This window comes from Neomonachus schauinslandi, chromosome 2, assembly GCF_002201575.2.
Source record: "Neomonachus schauinslandi chromosome 2, ASM220157v2, whole genome shotgun sequence".
Lineage (NCBI taxonomy): Eukaryota > Metazoa > Chordata > Mammalia > Carnivora > Phocidae > Neomonachus > Neomonachus schauinslandi.
In genome coordinates this window covers 21926253-21950857 of record NC_058404.1, presented here as the reverse complement: position 1 = coordinate 21950857, position 24605 = coordinate 21926253, and the positions used below count along the sequence as shown (strand labels likewise).

The 24605-nt window shown below is 35.5% G+C and overlaps 1 pseudogene; it reads right to left on the bottom strand.

Moving 5' to 3' along the window:
- Window positions 1-836: 836 nt before the first annotated feature.
- LOC123324058 lies at window positions 837-21199 on the bottom strand (annotated as a pseudogene).
- Between the last annotated feature and the right edge of the window lie 3406 nt (window positions 21200-24605).

Sequence of the window (24605 nt, the reverse complement as noted above, 5' to 3'; positions counted from 1 at the left end):
CATTTTGGTGAACAGAACTTAACCAGAAACTCAAGTTTAGAATGACAAGATATAAGTATAAATTTATCTTAAATACTATGGACAAATAATTTGTTGTAACTGGGAACTAAATACCTGCTAATCTTTTTGTTTTTGTGTCTCAACAATGATAACCTAGAGCTTTGAATTTTCAAAAGCATTTGTGACCCATAGCTTCTCATAATCCCAAAGTTCTCTATAAAGATTTGTGGGTTTTGGTTCTACTATAACATTAATCAAGATCAAGTTAACCATCTGTGGCTTATAATAAGGTAGTCCTAGTGTCTATCACCTTCTTTTCTAAATTGTTTATCAATGGGGTTTTATATTGGATTAAATTCCTGGCTTTCAGAGCAAAACTTCTCAAGTCTTGACTCTTGCAATTTATATGACAAATAAAAATCAATACAAGTGCTAAAAAAAAAAAAAAATCAATACAAGTGCTTTTGTTAATTGTGTCAAAATGAGAAACCAGAATATATGGAACTGACACAGAAGAACCCCAGGTTTAAGAGTACTAATCTGGTTTCCAACATTTTAGGGCTCCTGAATTAAAACTGTTCTCAAACCACCCTCTTACCTCATAAACTACCATTTTTCTGCAATTATTAGCCACATTTACAATGATCCTGAGAACGTGTGCATTGCAAAAATGTTTTTTTCTCTAACTCCCTAACTTTCCATGCCACAAAAAATAAGACACAAGACAGCACAATTCATTTTCACAGCTTTAAACACTACTAGAACTCAAGAAGTAGAAATGTTACAAAATTTGAAAGATATTTGAAGTGAATGATCTATTTAAACCCTCTCACATTTTACATGAGGGAATTAAAGGCCCCCAAAATGTAAACACTGGGCCCAAAGTCATAGACCTAAAAAGAAAATTTGAACTAGAACATAAACATGCGATTGCAAGCTCAGATTATTGTCCAGCTGGTCCTACAATTATAGAACTTTAGAGCAGAAAGATCGTCTAATTCAATCCCTTTATTTTATAGACGAGCCCACTGGGCTACAGTGGTTACCAGGTTTGCTTAATGGGGGAAGAGTATTCACTGAGGTTGTCAAATAGAGTAGCTGAAACCCTGAAAATGCTTCCTAAACTTCCACACGTAAGTAGAGAGCACTGCCTTAATCTATATTCCTTGAGGAATCCCTTTTCTGGCAGTTATTATTACTTTTCAACACTTTAAGTCCCAAATAATAAATTCATAGCTTTGTTTCAAAACAAGGTATATTTTCAAAGGCAATTTTCCAACATCAAAATAATAATTCAGTCAGCCAACCCTTACTCACCGGAACAGGCACTTTGTACTAGGTGTTCTTCTACCTACAAGGATAAGACAAAGACTGAAAGCAGCTTTTATTCTAGAAAGGGAGACAGATGAGCCAAAACCTAACTACCAAGCAATAAGACAAATGAATACAGGCAATCATTTCACGTATTAATAAATGTTAGGACTAAAATTCTAAACCCAAATGTTGAGCGTGACTTTTTTCTAATCCGAATGATTTAACAACTAAAAAAATAGTTCACTAAGAACTGGCCTGATAAACAGGGAGTTTGGGAAAGAGAGATTTGTGTAACAATTCATACAGACTACCCAAAATTGCTAGAGGGGTTATATTGTTGGAGTGTGTGTGTGTGTGTGTGTGTGTTTTAGAAACAGTTTATTTTCTGCCAACTTCATTTCCATTTTCTGTTGAAGAGTCGGTGGGAGAACAGCTGAAGCTCCTCGGTGGCCGTTCCTCCCCCTCCAGAGCACGAGCAGTGGGGTCTGCAGATGGTGTTGGGCAGGGCCCCGGCGCAGAGGTACAGAGGGGAACTGCCCACCTTCAGACCAGTCGGCAACCTCAGGTTGAAGTGCAGTAAACTCAGGAACTGGCTCAGTCCATCCACCCTGCAGCTCCTCCTCGGTCACAGCCTTTTCAGCAGGGTCTGGTTCTTTCTTCTCAACCTCTTCTGGAGGTCTGCAGAAGTAGGTGTGACCTCTCGTGGGTGCTCGCGAGAGCTGGAGTGCACGAGCTGGAGCTGGGGCGCCTGCGCAGGCACTCCCGGCACCGCACCCAACACGTGGGGCCCCTGAGTGAGCTCCCTTGTTGTTGCAGAGGGTGGCAATGTCCGCACAGGGCAGAGGAGAGTCTGTTTTACACAAAGCGATGACAGGCAGGTTAACATACAACATCTCTGTGAAAGGCTGGTGGTCAGCCCTGGGACCAGTAACCACCGCAAGTCTTGGCTCCCAGGAGACTGCCTGGGTCTGGTTAGTGAAGGTTCCAGAAATAGGAGTGGTCACAGTACAGCCGCAAACTGCAGCACAGCTCACTGGCCGGTATTGCTGAAGCAGACGACCCTGACGTCAGCTGGGTTTTCAATGGCAACAATGTCGCAAGCTCCCAGCAGAAGCTTCTCTCAGATGTATGATGTAGATGGCATTTTTTTTTTCCTTTTGTAGATGTACTGTTCCATTTGGAGGTCAAAGTAGTTACCATATAAATGGATTCTAAGTCTAAATCTAAATGCAAGGAATTTGAAGATATTCTTCAACGTTTGCAGGACATCAAGGGCTCTGGACGTTAAATTTCCCATTAAGTTACCACGGGAATCCAGGACACCACCATATGGATTCCTCCCTGGTAGCGCAGAATGGTGAGTTCATTTTTGTAAGCACCAAAGTGTTACCAGCATCATAGGCCAATGAAATAAGAACAGGAGAAAAATTAATTTAAAGCAGAACATCCTCTCTTTGCTTGCTTTCCCTTTGTCTGTCTCTCTTGTCTCACATGCAAACTCACACATACGCGTCAATCAGCAAACAAGCCAAGGAAAGCAAATGTAAAGTTAGGAAACTCAGCCCACAAGAAATGCTATAAGCCTTGCCTTTCATTAAACTGATGACTAATGAGAATATCTGATTTCAAAGAAAATATATTTTAGTATTATTCCACCAAGATATTTAGTTATGCAGCACCATCTTAATATTTTCCTTATTTCTAGGAACTTTTTAAACTTAAACCTATGCATTATTTAAATCTAAAGCACTATTTTTTTATTTTATTATGTTAATCACCATACATTACATCATTGGTTTTTGATGTAGTGTTCCATCATTCATTGTTTGCATATAACACCCAGTGCTCCATTCAATACGTGCCCTCTTTAATACCCATCACCAGGCCAACCCACCCCCCTACCCCCGTCCCCTCTAGAACCCTCAGTTTGTTTCTCAGAGTCCATAGTCTCTCATGGTTCATCTCCCCCTCTGAGATTCCCTCCCCCTTCATTTTTCCCTCCCTACTATCTTCCTTTTTTTTTTTTAACATATAATGTATTATTTGTTTCAGAGGTACAGGTCTGTGATTCATCAGTCTTACACAATTCACAGCGCTCACTGTAGCACATACCCTTCCTGTTTTGAAAAGAAAATCAATTAGGGGACAGCTCTAGTACATAGGAGAAGAGATGATCATCTTTTAAAATATTTTATTTCTATACAAATTCACATTTTAAAAGTTTTCTAAAATAGGGGCCCTGGGTGGCTCTATTTTTAAAATTAAAAAAATAAAAAATGTGAAAAAAATGTCATTTCCTTCCTAGTGCTGATGACTGAAATAAGGGCAACGTTAAGTCTAAGAAAGTGGTAACGTTTAGGCAGAAAACATTTTTTGGTGAAAACAATGAAATTTTAAATTCTGCAGTGGTTCCAATTAATATCCTAAATGAACCTGTCATTCTTCCTGATCTGTACAAAGATAAAGAAGAAAGTTTGTAAGATACCAGTAAATGCTCCCCTCAATACTTTTTTGGGGAAACTACATGGTATTGGAGGCTATGTCTTGGGCAACTTTCAAAGGTCCACTGTAACAATCATTCTCAATCAGTATTGATGAAGTTAAAGAATCTGCTAATATGTTCAACTGGGTTTATCTGGGATCTCTCATTTTCAGAAGAGTGGTCTATATACTCATACGGACTGTGTGAAATTTTTTCTGAGAATTTTGTGTTCTGATTAGTCTTTTTGTCAAAATTTGAGGACAAAATTCAAGTACGTGATTTGCTGACTACTTTGAAAATTACATTTTGATGTTACAAGTGTAACATTCAATTCTATTTCTTTTCTAGAGTTTTCTACAATAAATGTGTTCTAGTGTTTCATTAGCTCCCATAGGTGTCATTTCCATCAACACATTTTATTTCTAAGATTTGAGCTATTGAACTACTGTTTACTTTACTTCTCCCACGTGGTTTCCTGTCTCATATGAATGATAACTGAAGTAACGATGTATACAATATATCACTGATTTTCCTTCCTAAGGATTAGCTTTGAGTTTTCCAAAATGTTATTTTCTGAATGCAAACTCACTACTGCCTGGGTAACAACTTAATTCACAGTACATCAGAAGAATGTTTCCCTTTTGATATCTGCAATTTTGTTTACTTTACTTTAAAACAGCATAGTGTTTTGTATTATTGCTTTTTTCAAATTAATGAAAGAATAAGAAATCATTAAAGACTGAGTGAAATAAAATCTTCAGGCACCATACATTTAAATTATTTCTGGATTGGAAAGATAATGTTGAGTAGTTTTATCTGCTAATGTAAAAACAGCAAAGGGAAGTCACATTTATTTTCCATCTATTCTGTGGCATTGAGCTAGGTCTTTACAAGCATTACCTTTTTAGCTCTCCCTCCCAATAAAGCTGTAAGTTGGCATTAGTTTCTTTATTTTGTCAAGAGCAACTACTTATAGCTAGTATACGGAAACTTTCTAATTCACAGTAGAATGTGAATTAGTGTTTCCTTGGTTCCAATGTCTGCAATTTTTCTAGTATGCTATAATACTTTCCATACAACCACTTCACTTTTCTTATGGGGGAATTCAGCCTGTAGTATATGTAAATGTGCCCATTTAAACACATTGTCCCATAATTTTATTTTGGAGATAATATTGCAGCTCATATAGTATTGAGGATGAAGTTCTGGAAAACACCTCTCTGAACTCCTACAGTCAGTATGTTTAAGACTTGTAAATACCTGTTAATCCTGATTCACAGGAGAAAATACTTGCAGTTTGGTAGCATAGTTTATTCCAGAACTATTCTTTTGAAAGGAATGCCTCTGTGAGAATGGCACTTATAATACTAATATTATTAACACATTAATATTAATATTATTATCATATTACTGTAGTATTATAATAATGGTATTAACAGCACTAATATTATTGGCATTAATTCATAACTACTAATAATATAACAAGTAGATTGAACTAATTACAGATAGAATCTCAAATGATCTTGAACTCTACCTACAGAGGTCCTGTGAGAAATTCTGTTACCATGTGGGCATGGGAGATTTCAATATGAAGTAACTTTGTTTTTAAAGCTATTAATTTTATTTCTATAGTTGACAGAAGAACATTTGCCATGCAGTTACTTTATGTTTCTCTCAAACAGGCCTATTTCAAGTTCCTGGAGAGATCCTAGCAATGTTTTCACAAGATCATATGTTTGTACACTTTCGAAAACTAAGCTATATTAAATTCAACTATGACCACTATTGCTTTCTATTTCAATTCCCCTCCTCCCACCTAACCCCTGATCTGTACACAAATACCTCCACTCCCATCATAATGTAGAGACTGTGGGTGTGCTTGGTACCTGGCTAAGGCAAAGTTGTGTTAATGGTATATTTGGTTTGGGTTAAGTGAACTAGGCTAGGACCAGAATATAGAATTCTGGCACATAAGACAATCATCTTTTTTTCTCATCTTCTAGGCATGTTTAGTAAATTTCATCAAGATCACAGTGGTAGATGAAGAAGGGAATAGCAATCTGACACATATACTTAAGTTTTCTTATCAGTTCTCTCAAGTTAGAGCTTTCCATTCACTATATTTTATGGGAAGTGAAATCAGGAGTTTTTATCAATGGGGGATGAGATTAGCAGTGTTCATGTGTATTTTGAAAGATGAGGTCAGAATAGGTGAAAAGATTAAATTAGTTGTAGCTTTTTGGAAAGCAAATGAAATCTAAGAAATAGAAATATGAATTCAGCTGAGACCTCATAAGAATGACATAATGTTAGTAGTAAAGATATGATAGCTTATAAGATATTGATCATCTTTTGAAATAAATGAGCTTAGGGCGCCTGGGTGGCAGTTGATTAAGCGACTGCCTTCGGCTCAGGTCATGATCCTGGAAGTCCCAGGATCGAGTCCCGCATCGGGCTCCCTGCTCGGCAGGGAGTCTGCTTCTCCCTCTGACCCTCCCCCCTCTCCTGCTCTCTCTCTCTCATTCTCTCTCTTAAATAAATAAATAAATAAATAAATAAATAAATAAATAAGCTTAAATTGTCAGTTTGTTACTGAAGTGATCATTTCTTTGACATTAGTTTAATTTTCATGCTGTACTGATACTAATAAAAGCTTTTATTTTTTCTAGGATATTTTAAGGGACCAAAACAGATTCTCCTTTTCTCCCTAAAAGCAGTGATATTAACAATAATTCTTCTCTTTGAAAATGAACAACCAAAAATACATGCATTTAATATGTATATTAACAAAGATACCTACAAATGTATTTTTTAATGAAAATCTCATTACCTTAATGATTGTTTTGAGCAATTCATTTTTCAAGAAGTTGTATATTGGGGACTTTACCTATTCTTAGCAAAATGCAATACTTCTTTCAGCTTATCTCAGAAATAAAATCAAAACTTAGGTCTTTATTTTCTAAAGATTCTACTATTCTTATAGCTATCTGCTCAAGATTATACCATTTTCCTGCATAAAAACCTATAGGTTTTAGTAAGAATACTGAGCTTAATATTAAAGTTAGTCATTTTACCTTGTCTTTGAATTGTACTTGATAGTTTCTAAAGTCTTTTAACATACTATTTATCTTGATATTATGAATATATAAGGAGTTAACTCAGTGTATTATAATATTATCCTAAAATGGCAAAATCACGATTCTGAGTTATTTTCCAGTTATTTTACAGTATTCTTTGGTTGCAAATCATGCCTAAAATACTAGTAGATTTGCACACACATTACAGAAATAAATATGATCAAGAGTATGGGTGAATTAGAATAATTCTAATGTTGAATTTTTTGAATTGGAATTTATTATTTTATTACAAAAACAAAAAAGGAGTTCTTAAATATAGACAGCATTGTTATAGGTATGTAGGGATACGATTAATATATGCTATTTTTGTATAAAATAGAATCACTGTGCATCATCAAAAGAACTACGGTGTTCTGTTTGACTGAAGAGAAGAAGAAAGAAAGAAAAAGAAATTTGAAACATTGCCTGGAGGTATCTTTGTTACCTAAAAATTCAAAGAGTCATCTGAACAGATTACTTCCAAGATACATGAAGAACTTAATTAAAATTGTATTGATGTATTGTATCTGCAGAGATAATTAAATACAACACCAGTTTTTGCATGCAAAAACATATTTGTCTTGCCAAGAAAGTAATTGAGAAAGAATTGAATGAGTGACTCATCCTTGATGCAGAAACTTTATCAGAAGAGTTTCTTTTGGTTAAGGGAACTCTGAGAATTGCCCACTATCATATGTGTTGGTCTAGCTTCTTTTTGTGTTTTAACTGAACATGCAAAAAGATGGCATATTTCAGCACCTGGATGGCTAGTCGGTTAAGTGTCTGCCTTCAGCTCAGGTCATGATCTTAGGGTCTTGGGATCGAGTCCCATGTCAGCTCTCTGCTCAGCAGGGAGCCTGCTTGTCCCTCTCATGCTCCCTCTGTGCTCTCCCTCTCTTTCTCACAAATAAATAAAATCTTTAAAAAAAAAAAGATGGTATAGTAAAACAAATGTCTGTTTCTCCCCATGAGTTCATTCTGCAAGAAAAGATAAGCTAAATCAGATTATGAAATCAACTGAGAGGTGATGCTTTATTCACTTCATATTATTCATCTGTTTCAGAGTGATGTTTACCCTGCTTTAAACAATCACTGAACTACTAAATCATATTTTTCCATTTTTAAATATAAATGACTCTCACATGCCTGCATTCTAAGGATAATTACTGCTCTGTTCAGTCTGTTCCACTGGAAAGATCTGCTGCCCATTCATTATTGAACTATGATGAACTATTAACTATTGTAGTTAATGGAACTTAAAGTTGCAAGGTTGCAATAGGAAACATTGGAGAAATGCTGGGTAAACTCATCAGCCTTCTTAAATGTGTTTAACAGAAGTACAACAAGAATATGTTTATTGCTATGCAATATGTAATATCTTTTAAATCCTTGTAACCATAAAAGAATTCAGAAAGAATGATTTTGTTAGAAAAGCTAAACACATTGACCCAGATTTTCAAAAGATCTACTGTACCAGCACAAAATGACTCCAGATGAAATTAAACAAGGCCACTCAAGAGCAGATATGATCCCAGGGCTTTATTCTGTCATTTTAGGGGGAAAAAAATAAAGCTCAAATTAAAACATCTACACAGTCTCTAAGGACTTCAGAACACTGATAGGAGTTGAGCTATTTGAGGATAGAGTTTAAAGGAAAGATTATCCTAGAGTAGAGAAGATGACCTTAAGTAAGTTACCAAATACCTGCTTCCAAAAGTTTATAGGTTCAGCATCTGTGCCATGTCCTAGTAGAAAATCAGAAAAAAAAAAAAAAAATTATGAACACAATTAGAAGGGAACAATTTTTAGAATGTGAGTCCTTATGACCTCCCAAATCTGCTATTCCATTAAAACAATGAGAACACTAGTAAAGATTGCCAAAATTAAGTTTTTCAAAACTCCAAAAATGAACCAAAGACCTCCAACAATCTCAGGAGAATTTACTAAAGACAATGAGTTCAATAGTAAGAACAGGAAAAGCCCTGTGGCATTCTGACTTGCTCTATCCCTACCCTCTCCACTAAGCTACACAAAACTTTGGAAACCAGCAGATTTGCAGCTAAGATAACATTGAAAACAAGCAGCCTGGCAGCCCCTAGAGGTTTGAAGCTCTTCAGAAAGCTCATCCCCATATATTTAATCTGTCTGGTAGCTCCCTGCAGAAGTTTAACAGAGCTTCTCATTATTTGACCTGATAGAGTATACTCACTAGCAAAGCCTATTCCCAAGACATTTGTTGAAAACAACTGCTTAATATCACAACTGCTTAAGGCAGTGATAACAACTGAGGCAAACAAGAAGATCATCTAAAAAGTAAAAGGAGGATCTGGAGAATTAGATTCCATAGTTGGCTTGAAGAGCTCCAACATATTCTTGGGAATCGAGAAAGTCCCATGCATGTGCAGAGGTGTGTGCAGGCTCAGGAAGACCTGAGTAGGCCCAAATTTCTCACCTATGGCTGAACTTGAGACCCTAAACAAGCAGGAAGCGAAGGCTAGTGAAGTTTCAAAGTCCTTGAATGTTGAAGGCATGCTTCAGCACACACTGAGCCCCTCTGAAAAGAGTGGGGATTTATTTCTTCAAGGAAATATTAGTTTAGGGAGAAATCAATCATATCTGACCAGTAAGCTAAATGAGCCATGACTTCAGTAGCTGCACATGACAGAGAATATAGACTGCAGAATTATTACAAGAAAGTTATTCAACAAACAGAAACAAAACAACAAATAACAATACCACCATCCTGGGGAAAGTGGAGACTTTGATTTCCACAACTGTCATTTTACAAAATGTCCAGTTTCAACAAAATATTGTAAGACACACAAAAAATAGGAAATTATGGCTAACACACAGAAAATAACACAGTCAACAGAAACTCCCTGAGGAAGCCCAGATGTTAGACTTACTAGACAAAACTTTAAATCACCTCTTGTAAATTGTTGAAGGAACTAAAAGAACATATGCCCAAAGAATTAAAGAATGAGAACAATGTCTCACCAAATAGAAAACATCACCAAAAAATTATAAAAGAACTAAATAGTGAAGGAAACAATCAACAAAACTAAAATACAACCTATGGAATGGGAGAAGATATTTGCAAATGATATATCTGATAAAGGGTGATTATCCAAAATATGTAAGGAACTTATAAAACTTAACACCCAAAAAACAAATAATACAGTTTAAAAATGGGCAGAAGAATCTTCTACACAGCAAAGGAAACAGTCAACAAAACAAAGAGGCAACCCATGGAATGGGGAAAGGATTTTTGCAAATGACACTACAGACAAAGGGCTGATATCCAAGATCTATAAAGAACTTCTCAAACTCAACACCCAAAAAACAAATAATCAAGTCCAAAAATGGGCAGAAGACATGAACAGACACTTCTCCAAAGAAGACTTACAAATGGCTAACAGACACATGAAAAAAATGTTCATCATCATTAGCCTTCAGGGAAATTCAAATCAAAACCACATTGAGATACCACCTTACACCAGTTAGAATGGCAAAAATTGATAAGGCAAGAAACAACAAATGTTGGAGAGGTTGTGGAGAAAGGGGAACCCTCTTACACTGTTGGTGAGAATGCAAGTTGGTACAGCCACTTTGGAAAACAGTGTGGAGGTTCCTCAAAAAATTAAAAATAGAGCTACCCTATGACCCAGCCATTGCACTACTGGGTATTTATCCCAAAGACACAGATGTAGTGAAAAGAAGGGCCATATGCACCCCAATGTTCATAGCAGCAATGTCCATATTAGTCAAACTGTGGAAAGAGCCAAGATGCCCTTCAACAGATGAATGGATAAAGAAGATGTAGTCCATAAATACAATGGAATATTACTCAGCCATCAGAAAGGATGAATATCCAACTTTTGCATCAACATGGATGGGACTGGAGGAGATTATGCTAAGTGAAATAAGTCAAGCAGAGAAAGTCAATTATCATTAGGTTAAACTTATTTGTGGAACATAAAGAATAAGCATGGAGGACATTAGGAGAAGGAAGGGAAAAATTAAGTCTGTTGGGGGGAATCAGAGGGAGAGATGAACCATGAGAGACTATGGACTCTGAGAAACAAACTGAGGGTTTTAAAGGGGAGGGGGTAGGGGGATGGGTGAGCCAGGTGATGGGTATTAAGGAGGGCATGTATTGCATGGAACACTAGGTGTTATATGCAAACAATCAATCATGGATCACTACATCAAGAACTAATGATGTACTGTGTGGTGACTAACATAACAATAAAATTAAAAAAAAAAAAAAACAGGCAGAAGACATGAATAGAAAATTTTTCCAAAGAAGACATGCAGATGGCTAACAAAAACAAAAAAGATGCTCAATATCACTCATCATCAGGGAAATGAAAATCAAAACCACAATGAGCTATCACCTCACATCTATCACAATGGCTAAAATTAACAACACAAGAAACAATAGGTGCTGGTGAGGATGTGGGGAAAGGGGAACACTTTTGCACTGATGGTAGGAATGCAAACTGGTGCAGCCACTATGGAAAACAGTATGGAGTTTCCTCAAAATGTTAAAAATAGAGGTACCCTATGATCCAGCAATTGCAGTACTAAGTATTTACTTAAAGAATACAAAAATACCAACTCAAAGGGATACATGCCCCCTGATGTTCTTAGCAGTATTATCAACAATGGCCAAATTATGGAAAGAGCCCTAATGTCCAACAACTAATGAATGGATAAAGAAGAAGTAGGGTGTGTGTGTGTGTGTGTGTGTGTGTGTAATATTACTCAGCCATAAAAAAGAATGAAATCTTGCCATTTGCAATGACATGGATGGAAATAGTGAGTATTATGCTAAGCTAAATAAGTCAGTCAAAGACAAATACCATGTTTTCACTAATATATGGAATTTAAGAAGCAAACAAAGAAACATAGCGGGGGAAAGAGAGGCAAACCAAGAAATAGACTGTTAACTATAGAGAAAAAAATGATGGTTATCAGAGGGGAGGTAGGTGGGGGATGGGTTAAATAGGTGGTGGGAATTAAGAAGGGCACTTGTCCTGATGAGCAAGTGTTGTAAGTAAGTGTTGAATCACTAAATTCTACACCTGAAACTAATATTGCCCTGTATATTAACTAACTAGAATTTAAATAAAAACTTGAAGAAACAAAAAAAGAACTAAATAGGCATTCTTAAGTTGAAAAATAAAATAAATGAAAAATTCCCTAGGACTCCACAGCAGACTTTAGTGTGTAGAAGAAAAAAATTGTGAACTTGAACATAAGTCAATTAAGATTACCCTATCTGAAGTACAGAAAGAAAAAAGAATGAATAAAAATGAACAGAACCTCGGAGATGTATAGGACACCACCAAGCATGCTAACATATGTATAATGAGAGACTCAGAAAAAGAGGGGGAGAGAGGGGGGCAGAAAAATATCTGAAAGAATAATAGCTGAAAAGTTCCCAAATTTGAAAATGCTTTTAACTTAAAATGGTAATTCCACATATTAACTGCATAAATATTTTCCTACTGCAATTCTAAAATCATCTAGAACAAAACAAGTATATAGTATGACTATTAACCATTCCTAGTGCAATTGAAAGAAACATTATTTATGTCTATTACTAAATCAAACCAACTGTATCTTGGGCGCCTGGGTGGCTCAGTTGGTTAAGCGACTGCCTTCGGCTCAGGTCATGATCCTGGAGTCCTGGGATCGAGTCCCACATCGGGCTCCCTGCTCAGCAGGGAGTCTGCTTCTCCCTCTGACCCTCCTCCCTCTCATGCTCTCTGTCTCTCATTCTCTCTCTCGCAAATAAATAAAATCTTAAAAAAAAATTGCTATTTCCATTCAACAGATGATAATATTGAGTCATAAAAAGAGTAAGTATCTTGATCGTAATCATACAGTACTTAACAGCTCTTCAGAGCTTGAGGCAGGTTATGAACCTACACAATCTGACTCTGAGTCCAAGACCTTCCTAGTTCCAATAAACATCAGTGAAAATATTCAGTGTTTCACCTGAAGTTTATACTGTAAAAGAGGAGACAGGCATTAATGTGGCAATTGCAATTAAGTGAGATTAGTGCAGGTTTAGGGATAAGTACATGGCACTAGAAAAGTACACAGATGGGATTTCTATCTTTTAACAAGGATAGTTATCTGCAAGGAACTCTTTTTTTTTTTAAAGATTATTTATTTATTTATTTGACAGAGAGATAGAGAAAGAGCACAAGTAGGCAGAGAGGCAGGCAAAGGGAGAGGGAGAAGCAGGCTCCCAGGGAGCCCAATGTGGGGCTCGATCCCAGGACCTTGGGATCATGACCTTAGCTGAAGGCAGACGCTTAACGACTGAGCCACCCAGGCGCCCCTGCAAGGAACTCTTGATGAGAGATAGTGAATTATTTTAGGAGACTGGGAAGATGTAAGGAAAAAAGATACAATGTAAAAGATTCAAATTTAGGAATCAGGAATATGAGGAGTCATGAAGAACTTTAAGAAGTTTAGGAAATTAGATTTCATCTATACTCAAAACTGTGAGAAGTGAAGCCATTCAACTTAAAGAGTAAATGTTGATAGTATTTTGTATGTTAGATTAATGAATTCAGATTTTTGTTAAGTATGATAGGTCATAAATGAGTATAAGAGAAACTATTCAGATTTGTATATTAAGAAAATTCACTTTGGTTGCAATGGGAAGAATATATTGGAGAGGAACAGTGCAGGAAGGGAATACTTAGGAGGGCGTTGTACATGGATACAGGTGATAATTTGATGTGGCGGTATGATATTGAATGGTGGTTTGAGAAATATTTGGAATGGTATTTTGTGAATGAAGTGATATTAAGTATGAAAGATAAGAAAAGACAAAGGATGATTCCTGAGTTAATTAACCTCAGAAATGCATATAATATATAAATATACTGTAACAATTCATTCTTAGCTATTGCAGATTGTCAATATATGAGGGATATGTTTTTACAGAAAATTTTAAAATCTTGTACAATAAATATTTGAGTATTTATTTCAGAATACTTCAGAAATCAGCATCAAAGTAATGTTTTTCTACCTTTTGAATGAGTAAGTTCCACTTTATTATTTGGCAAGAGCAAAACAAATGATCATGTGTCCCTTTTTACCTTGGATGTGCACAAGCTTCAACATAAGTTTTGTTCTCAATTCTCCTAACTTCTGTTTGCTTAGTTGTCTTGAATTACACTCTCATTTCCTTTCCTTGCCATATACCCATAACTTCTTGGTTTTGTTTTTGACATATATAAATACTAAGCTGGTCCTACAGAGGCACTAATACTAATTCCCTTTGCTGACAATCTAATTAGGATAAAAACAAGATTAGTATACTTAGAATACTGTACTAATAAAATTAATGCAAAGTATATACAAAATTTTTAAAGACTCAAAAATTAGAAAAATCCAATAAGGTGGGGAAAGAAGACAAAGTTCTTTAATGTGAGACTGTTGATTAATTTATAATATTTTTCAGTCTGACCTAAATAAATTTATTTTAAAACTGGCATTTGATAACTATGGAAACAAAAACAAATATAAACACTACTGGAAATGGTAATGAATAATACTAAAACACCTCAAGCTTTTTAGAATGCTAATAGATGAATTAGAGAATGTTTGGTCATAAACTCAGTCAATCTTTTGAAAACTTAACTATTAGAAATGATTTGTCAAATTGTTTCTTAAAATCATTATATACATCTATAAATTGAATGGATTAGGGATATATTTACAGCTTGGGATTACTAACTTCTTTGACTATGGATCTACAATATTAAAACCATTTAAAAATCAATAACTACATTATTGTACTATAATGTCTGTCCTCATACCAATTTAAACAATTTGCAAGCATATACACATATGCAAACACACACCTTATTCTTGGAATTTTCTAGCTTAACATTTATTGAGCTTCCGGAGTACCACAATTTATTATAGTCAGTTATATATTGGCAATTGCAAGTAAACAAATAACTATATTAGAATTAATTACAGTATTATGTACTTAATTTCATTATTCACTAGATAAACAACTCTTAGACTGATACTGTTTCTATGTGATTAAAAGGCTGATTTTTAAAAACCTATATCCCATTATTTCTAGCCTAAGTTCATTTACATCAGCAGAAAAGTTACCCATAACCAACTATGCCAAAGGCACCAAGGCAAAACAATCCTCAAGTGAAGGAATTATCCTCAATTATAATGCCCTTTCTAAGCTAATATACATTCTTATGGCTATCTACAGGGTGCACCCTATGACCCCAAACTTTCTATGCAATGGAGCAGTAACACAAAGAACAGAGAAATTGCAGATGAGCCTGCCTCATCATCCCAGGGATCCATGATGAAGCAGATAGAAACCCAGACTAGACCTAAGAAAAATGAGAATCCTATTGCTTCCTGCACCAAACCTGAGACCATGGTGACTATGGGACTCTGAATCAACATATACTTTGGGAGGCATAGAAGCTGCAACAATGAGAGCAAAGAAAGGGGTTGGGCTGATGTGCTTACCTTATGGGGTCTTGAACTGAAGGGTGAGCTCAGCCCAACTGAGTGTAGCCAATCCTTGAAGAAAAAAGAACATGGAAGGAGCCACATATTTCAAGAGTCAAATAGCTACTCTCCCTCCTTCAGGAAGACATAAGTTGGAGAGAGGGGTTCCCTGATGCTGCATTTCACTTCAGATGACCTCCTATTTGGTCAGCCTTCACCCTGGTTCAGAAAATACCCTTTGGATGTGTCATAAAGGTCTCATTGGCTCTAGGATACAGTTCAATATTGCTGATCTACTTACTATAAACAAATTGGATGAAACTGAAGGAGATACTTGAAAGTAAAACATAGACTTTCTGCTTGGGAACTGGGAGGAGGATATGCCTCCCTTTGTGGATGACTTGAGTAGGTGTTCTTCAGAATGTTATTCTAAGAGTAACTGGACCTCAATTTTCAGTTCCTAAATATCCTTTCTCCCTCTACAAAACATATCCAGAACCAGGAAAAGAAATATTATGATTGGAAAGATATAATCTGCAGTAATACAGGTAGCTCTTACTAGGACATGAATAAGAAAGTATTATATCTCTACAATTTTAGAAAACAAGTTTTGTCATTAGAGGGAGAAAAGACATTATTCACACGGTCTTCAAACACAATGAAAGTGTCACTTGAATTTCACTCCTATATTTATGTGTTTTTATATACACTCATGTTTCATTTTATTTTCTGTTGCTAAAACTTACTATTGTTTGTCCCTTTGGAATATGAAGGTGAAGGTGTTATGCTGTGATGTGTGAGGAAAGGGAAGGTAGTTTTGTATTCTTTCCCACTCCTGCCCTTAGTGCAAGACTGGGGAGTAAACTAGGTCTGCAGAAACTATTTATTCTGTTAGCATCATTTTGGGATGAGTTCACTGTGGAGAGGTATATACCTCAGACCTAGAGAAATATTAATGCAACATAGACATTTAAAATTAATCATTAATATCTCCAAATTTTCTTGGTCTTGCATTACTGAGCCTCACATCATATGTGCCATTGCTCTGGATGACAATTCAGCCAATTTTATTTTTGCATCCTGCACCCCAAACCCCTCCTATGGTACAGTGGAATTCATCTGATGCAATGGAACTGTAATACTGAAAAATTTTAAATTACACTTATTTTCTCTCTCCCTCTCCTTGAACTTAGCCAAAAGGAGTCCTACATATATCTGTTCTGAAGTCTAATCCTGTGACTTTTTAATTGGCTGAAAAGTACAGTTATGAGACATTGTGATGATATCAATGAATAATTAGAAAGTAAAGCAGAATTATTTCCCAACCTAATTACATTCACGAGATTTTACACATTTGCCCTATTAAGCCATAAACCAAATAAGAGATTACTGTATTAATTGCCTATGAAACCATTAAAATTCCAATCTTAATATCTTTATTTTATATGAGGAAATACAAAAAATGCAAAGAAGTAGAAATAAACTATTCAATTGAACAGGACATCAAAATCATTTATAGAAAGCTGCATTTATATAGGGAAGCAGGAAGCACTAAAAGAATTGTTAGAGAGGAATATATAAAATTCATTTGTCTAATATAGGGAGAGTTCATCATTTCTCAGATCATTTTACAAATGTCTTCCACAGAGATGACTGGATGTTGTGTTTCTGAAATGAATTTTCTTCCACTGCTGTGATTATACAGTGACTTTTTAAAAAGTAATCTGCAGATTTTATTATGGCAATTCATTAAGAATGAAAGGATAAGAAAACCATTACTGCCATGACTTTACCAAATAACAAAGCAGCAGGTAAGAATAATCTCCATACCTTTTATTTCCATACCACTCCTAATAGCATTGTCTAGCTTTTCAAGCTGTTTGACAAAAAACAATATTGCAACTTCTCAGTGAGGCAGCCAAGATAATATTCAGAACACATGCATTTTCTATCCCTCACAACAATACACTCAGTAGAAAATCATTAGATTCTGAAGCCATACTATATTTTGTGATGATTTCAAGGTTAAAAAAACTTTGTAAGATCTGGATAAATGTCTTCAACCAATTATACCTTTGCAAACAACTTTTAAATAATGGTTTCACATTTATATTTTGAAGTTTTAAAGAAATTTATATTATAAAATTGGACTGTAAAAAAGTTGTACATATTTTCTTCTATCTACAGCACTTAACAAATGTGGTTTTTGTGAGTTTTTCTATAACCTTAAAATACAAAATGTCTACCCATGAAGAATATAAGCATCTTTACTATCATCAGAGGAATCAATGAACTACAACAATCTCTGTTGCACTGACAGGTTCAAATTAACTGTTTATTCTGATTTGTAAAAAGAGGTGAGCCTCCTACCAGTAATATGAAATAACATCAATTTTATTGAAAGAAACATTTCAACCACTAATTTACTAGCTCTGTTATTTAGTGCACATCGAAAGAAAGCTCAGGATCTTTATATTGAAGATTTTATTATACAATCCTACCACACTTTTTCTATATTTTCTTATTTGTTTTCAAGAGAATTCTGATTAGCATAGAAATCATCTGAAATCTTTCCTAGCTCACATTTACCTCATATATAATGAGGTAAGGTATCCAGTACCTGGATATGCTGGGTTAGGCAGAACATTTTTGGAGTGGGGGAAAAAAATGCTGAAAGAAATGTCACAATTCTTTCAGGAACTGTGACATGACTCATTTTTTTTTTTCAAATAATTCAGAAAAACTAGCTTAGCTTCTTTTTACCAAATCTTTGCATTATGAAGCTTAAATTAGTTAGTGAAGTAATATCTTAAGGGAAGGAGGTGTGATTCAGATTAGTTTCAAAAAGTTGCATTCTTATTGACTTTCTATTCATATTTTATATTGAGATAAACATATTGAGACTGAAAGGGCCCTCACAACACTAGGGAACACTTCCTCAAGAAAACACACTACTTCTATTGTGCATGCTGAAATGATGCATTAGAAACTGTAAGCACACCTCTCGTTTCCATTGATATTTGGCTGTGAAATAGTGGGGCACTGTATATGGATAGGGTGGGTTTCAAATATCCTTCCTTCTTTTTCCATAGCTGTTTGGCATGTAGACCTTCAGGTTTTCCATTTCAAAGAATTATCTTAAGGAAAAGAAGATAAAGTATTGGCTTTAGAGTCCATCTCTGCAAGGTCAAGCATTTATAACTGGGCCCAAAATGTCCCTCTCAGCCCTGACTTTTTTGCTAACATTCTATAACCATCAAAATAAGCTGTTGGGTACTCAGGAGACTAAGAAAAGTCCCTTCAGTTGGTACAGAAACAAACACCTGACCTGGGTATTCCTTTGCCCAGTCAACTCTGAAGTTGAGAACAAGATATGAACTTGTTATTAGCAACTTCTGCTCAACTTTCCATTGGCACCTGTAATTGCCATGAGTCCAAATTACGGAAATCATTCCACAGAAATCATAACTTTGTCTGAGAGCTGAACTTTACCCTTAGGAAAGGGGTCTAGCGTGTTGGAAAATGGTAAGATGATAAAATAATAAAAAATCTGAAACAAAATTTAAAGGTTTTATACTCATTCCCTTCAGTAAGAATCCTACACACTCAGAGACAACCTTATTCTTTAGTAAAAACTAAAGGATTGGATTCAATTGAAGAATTGAATTTTATGCTAGAAATTTAAAATTTATGTTATGTTAAAGGCATAAATATTGAATTTTTAACCTGATTTATCCAATTTATCAATCTCTCACTTTATAAATGACAAATACTAAATCCCAGAAAGTTTAAAGGATCGTCTGAAGTCACCCAAAAAATTTAGAGAAGTGTTACATAATCCAGGCTTTCTGACACCTTCTTAACTATTACTTTTATTCTACTTAGTTACCAAGGTCTGACCTTTGGAATCTTTACAGAACGTTAAGAAAAAAATCCTTTTAAATCAGCAACTTATATGGAAGGCAGTAGAGAAATTTCCTAAGTAAAAAAATGGAAAGTGCAGGAGGAATCCTTTTATTAACTGATAGTTTTAAAGAATAAACAAAGTAACTAGCAGTCTAAACAATTGCTTTCTTTTTCTATAATCCCCAGCTTAATTTTCTGCTAAATTTTAATTATTGGTTTATCAAAAGAACAATGAATAAACAGTGAAAATTTTTTATTACTTGGCTACTTTTAGGTGTCCCCAAATTGGTATGGATTTAGAGCAGATCCCTTCTGCTGATTTTCCTTTATTAAAAATTAAAATTGTTCTTCTTATGGCTTCCACCTAAAATTTCTTCTGATATACAAATACATGGTAAAATTAATGCATGTAACTAAAAATAGTTTTTGTTTTTATGAGTCTTTCTGATAAGAATAGCAGGATAGCAATCTCTTATTGTCACTATAGTGTCTTAGAATTGGAAGGTTTTGCAATTCGTAAGATGGACCTCATCGTTAGTTTCTAGAGAATTCAACAGAAAGGCTGCATCAAGCATTATAAATCTGCTATGACTCATATCACCTTTACTGGACAAAGTCCCTGCTGTAGTATAGTTGACCTTTGAACAGCACATGGGATGGGGCACCAACTTTCCACAGAGTCATATGTTCAAGTAGAGCTTTTGACTCCCCCAAAATTTAACTACTAATAGCCTACTGTTGACTAGAAGCTTTATCAATAACACAGTCAATTAATAATATTTTGTATGTTATCTGTATTATATTCTGTATTCTTACAACAAAATAAGCTAGAGAAGAGAAAATGTTATTAAGTTAATCATAAAAAACACATTTGCAACACTGTGCTGTATCTATCAATACCATAAGTTTATGTTGCCTGTTTACAAGATGAGTCTGTCAGTACCTACATCAATATTGTCTTATAAGATACAAAACACTGTAGATGTTACACATATTACTAACACTAGACATCAAAAATAAAAAGATGAAGTGAAAGAGAAATTCATATTTATATATAGGTATAATTATTTATGTGTTGATAATGAGGACACAATATTATGATTGCTTCGTGGTAGCTTTTTTTTTTTTGACATGTTATTTATTTGTCAGAGAGAGAGAGAAAGCACAAGCAGGGGGAATGGCAGGCAGGTGGAGAAGCAGGCTCCCCGCTGAGCAAGGAGCCTGATGTGGGGCTCAATCCCAGGACCTTGGATCATGACCTGAGCCGAAGGCAGACACTTAACTGACTGAGCCACCCGGGCATCCCTGTGGTAGCTTATTGTAAACAATGTGATTGCTTCATAGTAGCCTAGTCTATATACACTAATGCATAAATTGTTATAAAATTTTTATGGAATGCAGTATTACAGTCATATTCATGATACGATATTGGAAGCAGTGTTACATTTTTAAAATTTTTTTAAAGATTTATTTATTTATTTGTAAGAGAGAGAGGGCACAAGTTTGGGGGGGTAGTTGGGGGAGAGAGGGAGAATCAGAGTCCCCGTTGAGCAGGAGCCCGACTTGGGGCTCTATCCCAGGATCCTGAGATCATGACCTGAGCCAAAGGCAGACACTCAATGGACTGAGCCACCCAGATGCCCCAATGTTACATTTTTAAAAGAATCACTTACCTGTGATGATAGATTGATACCTAGTTTCTCCAATTATAAGAGAAAGGGGCATACAGTATGGTAATGTATTTTTTTGGAAGCAAAGTTATAAAACAGCAAAAAAATAACACATCATTAATTTTACATGAAATATCACTCACCTTATGCCTATGTAAGGACAGGCTATCCACTTGCATACAAGTCTTGCACATGATGTTCTACACAATGAATTCTTAGGCGATGATGATGTTGATGACAGTAACACAAAAGCATTTCATGTAGTTTTTGCCATAGTTATTAGATTTTCAGAAGAAGACACGTACACACCACACAACAGTTAAGTTTGTTAACTATACAGCATGATGATAATTCACCATTCCTTAAATGGAAGTGGATCATCATAAAAGTCTTCATCCTTATTGTCGTCACATTGAGTAGGCTGAGGAAGAGGAAGAAGAGGAGGAAGAGGTGGAAGAGGAGGAACTGGTCTTGCTGTCTCAGGTGGCAGAGGCAGGAAAGGTGGAGGAGGTGGAAGGGCAAGCAAGAGAGGCAGGCATACTCAGTGTAACTTGATGGAAATACATCATAATTTCTGTCTGACCTTTTTTGCTTTTTTATTTCTCTAGAAATATTTCTATACAGTCCTAATCTTTCTTCCACCATTAGCTTTAATTTCAGTGCCCATATCGTAGAAGGGTCCATGTTGTACAAGAAGTCAAAAGTCATCTTGAATAATCAGAACCCTTTGGCCAGATTGTCTCCTATCAATTTTTTTTTCTGGCCCTGCTTACTCTACATTTTCTTCCTCATTGTCTGGTTTGGAAGCTACTCATCTCCATCAAGTCATCTGTTAACTCCTCTAATGTAGTGTCTATTAGTTCTTATATTTCTCCAAGATCTATATCTCAAAACCCTTCTTCCCCACCTTTTTTCCATAGCCATGATTTCTTTCATCATTTCTTTTTTTGGCTCTGGTGTAAATTATATGAAGTCATGCACAACCTCTGGACAGTTTTCTCCAGCAGGAATTTACTGTTTCATGCTTAGTCATTTTCATGGCTTTTTCTTTAACAATATTGGATTCTTCAATGGTGTTATCCTTCCAGACTTACATGATGTTCTCTTAATGGAAGTTCTCTTCCATAGCATTGAAAATTCTTTCCATAGAGTACCACTATAAAAGTTTTAAAAGTCCTTTAGACCCACTGATCTAGATACTGAATTAGATACATTGTGTTTGGGGGCAAGTAGACCACTTTGATGTCTTCAGTGTTGAACTCATGGTGCTTTGGGGGATCAAGGGCATTGTCCATCCAGAGAACTTTAAGAGCCAGTCACTGCTGAGTTACTTCCTGACTTCAGGGACAGGAATCAATGGAACCAATCCAGAAAAAAAGGGGGTTCTTTTACAATAAAAAGACTGGTAGCTGGGGCTTATCCTTTCCCTTCAAGGCTCAGCAGTTAGCAGTTTCATAAATAAGGGCAATCCTGATCATAAACCCAACTACATTTGTACAAAAGAGTAGAGTTAGCCTATTTCTTCATGCCTTAAATCCTGGTGTTTGCTTTTCTTCCTTACTAATAAATTTCGTTTGTGGCTTTTTTTTTTTTTTTCATAATAGGGCACTTTAATCTGCATGAAAAACCTGTTTAGGCAGATATGCTTTTTCATCAATAATTTTCTTAATGGTGTCTGGGAACTCATATGCTGCCTCTTGGTGGACAAAAGTTGTTTCTCCTGTTATCTTGATATTTTTTAAGCCAAAACCCTTTCTAGAATTATCAAACCATTCTTTGCTGGCATTAAATTCTCCAGCTTTAGATCATTCAACTCACTTTCACTTTAAGTTGTCATGTAATGACTTGACTTTTTCTGGAATTACAGTAGGGTCTACAGGTATTTCTTTCTTATAGCAATACTGCACCCACATAAAAGCTGCATTTTTAGTATGAGATAAAAAGATATTTTGCAAAAAGTGCAACACTGTTGGGCACCTGGGTGGCTCAGTAGGTTAAGCATCTGCCTTCGGCTCAGGTCATGATCCCAGGGTCCTGGGATTGTGCCTCACTGCTTGTCGGGGAGCCTGCTTCTCCCTCTCCCTCTGCTGTTCCCCCTTTTCATGCTCTCCCCTCCCCGCCTCTCTCTCTGTCAAATAAATAAAAAAATCTTTAAAAAAATTTTTTTAAAGTGCCACATTGCCATGTCTGCTTGTGAAGCTGAAGCACAAGCTTTGTGATTTTTTTTTTTTTTTTTTTACAATTGTCCTTATGCTGGATTTATTTATCTTGAAATGGTGGGCAATCATAGCCCAGACCTCAATTTATGGTCTATCAAGCAATTCAATTTTTTTCTTGAAATGTCATGACTCTTCTCTGCTTCTTCTTTGGAGTACCTTCAGCATCAGTAGTAGTACTTCATATGCATCCCATGGTGTTATTCAAGGTTTATGGTATTTACTAAACCTGATGAAAAATACATGAGAACCACAAGAGATCACTTTTATTTTGATCTGCAATTTACCAGAGAGACAAACTGTTCATGTGGAGGTGACTAGAATCACATGGCATTTTAGACCAATACTTCCAACACTTGAGCTCACTGAAATAGCAACAGGAAGTGGATATGAAATTATTACAGTAATACAGTATGTACTACAGTTAGTTTTATGTATCTTTATCTTTTTTTTACATTTCTCTTGACTGCAAATGGTACCATGTATATGTTAATGTGTGTAAGTTTTGACACATTTTAACTTTTTTTTAAGATTTTATTTATTTATTTATTTTGAGAGAGAGAGAGTGTGTGTGAGAGAGAGAGAGAGAGCAGGAGCAGAGGGGAGGGGCAGAGGGAGAGGGAGAAGCAGACTCCCCACTGAGCAGGGAGCCCAATGGGGGACTCAATCCCAGGACCCTGAGACCATGACCTGAGCTGAAGGCAGATGCTTAACCAACTGAGTCATCAAGACGCCTGAAAAATTTTAACCTTTTAGAATAGATTTATATATTATGGTGGTAAATGATAAAATAGACTAATATCTACATATATTTTATACATTCATGACATACCTAACTTTTTTGTAATGTTTTCAAAATTTCTAGGCCACACAGTTCATCTGTGAGTTTTTTCAAATTATCACAAATCTTCAAAAAATTTTCTAATATATTTATTTTACAAAATCTGAATATAATAAGTAAACCCATGCAGTTCACACCTGTAATGTTCAAGGGTCAATGTAGTTTCATTACCTAAAGAAATAATAGCCTCTTTGTAGTAAACTTGGAATATGTTCTGCATATGCCACCTTCTGTCAAAGCTAAACATTAAGTAAATGAATCCAAATTTTCCATCTTGGAACTGCTCTTGGCAAATATAAAATGTTCCAAAGTTATTAGTCAAACATTCAATCATCTTGAAAGCAAAACTGTTCAAAGATAGGTTGGTTGGGTTATTGTTGAAGCGAAGGTGCCATGAGAAACATGAATATATTCTGACATGTTTGTAAATCCTATTTTTTTCTGTTGTGTTAAAATCTTGTTTGTGGCAATACCTAGAAGTGTTCCACTTCTTACGTACATTATAGAGCTAGTTATGTCATTATTTTTCTAACATATAATTTT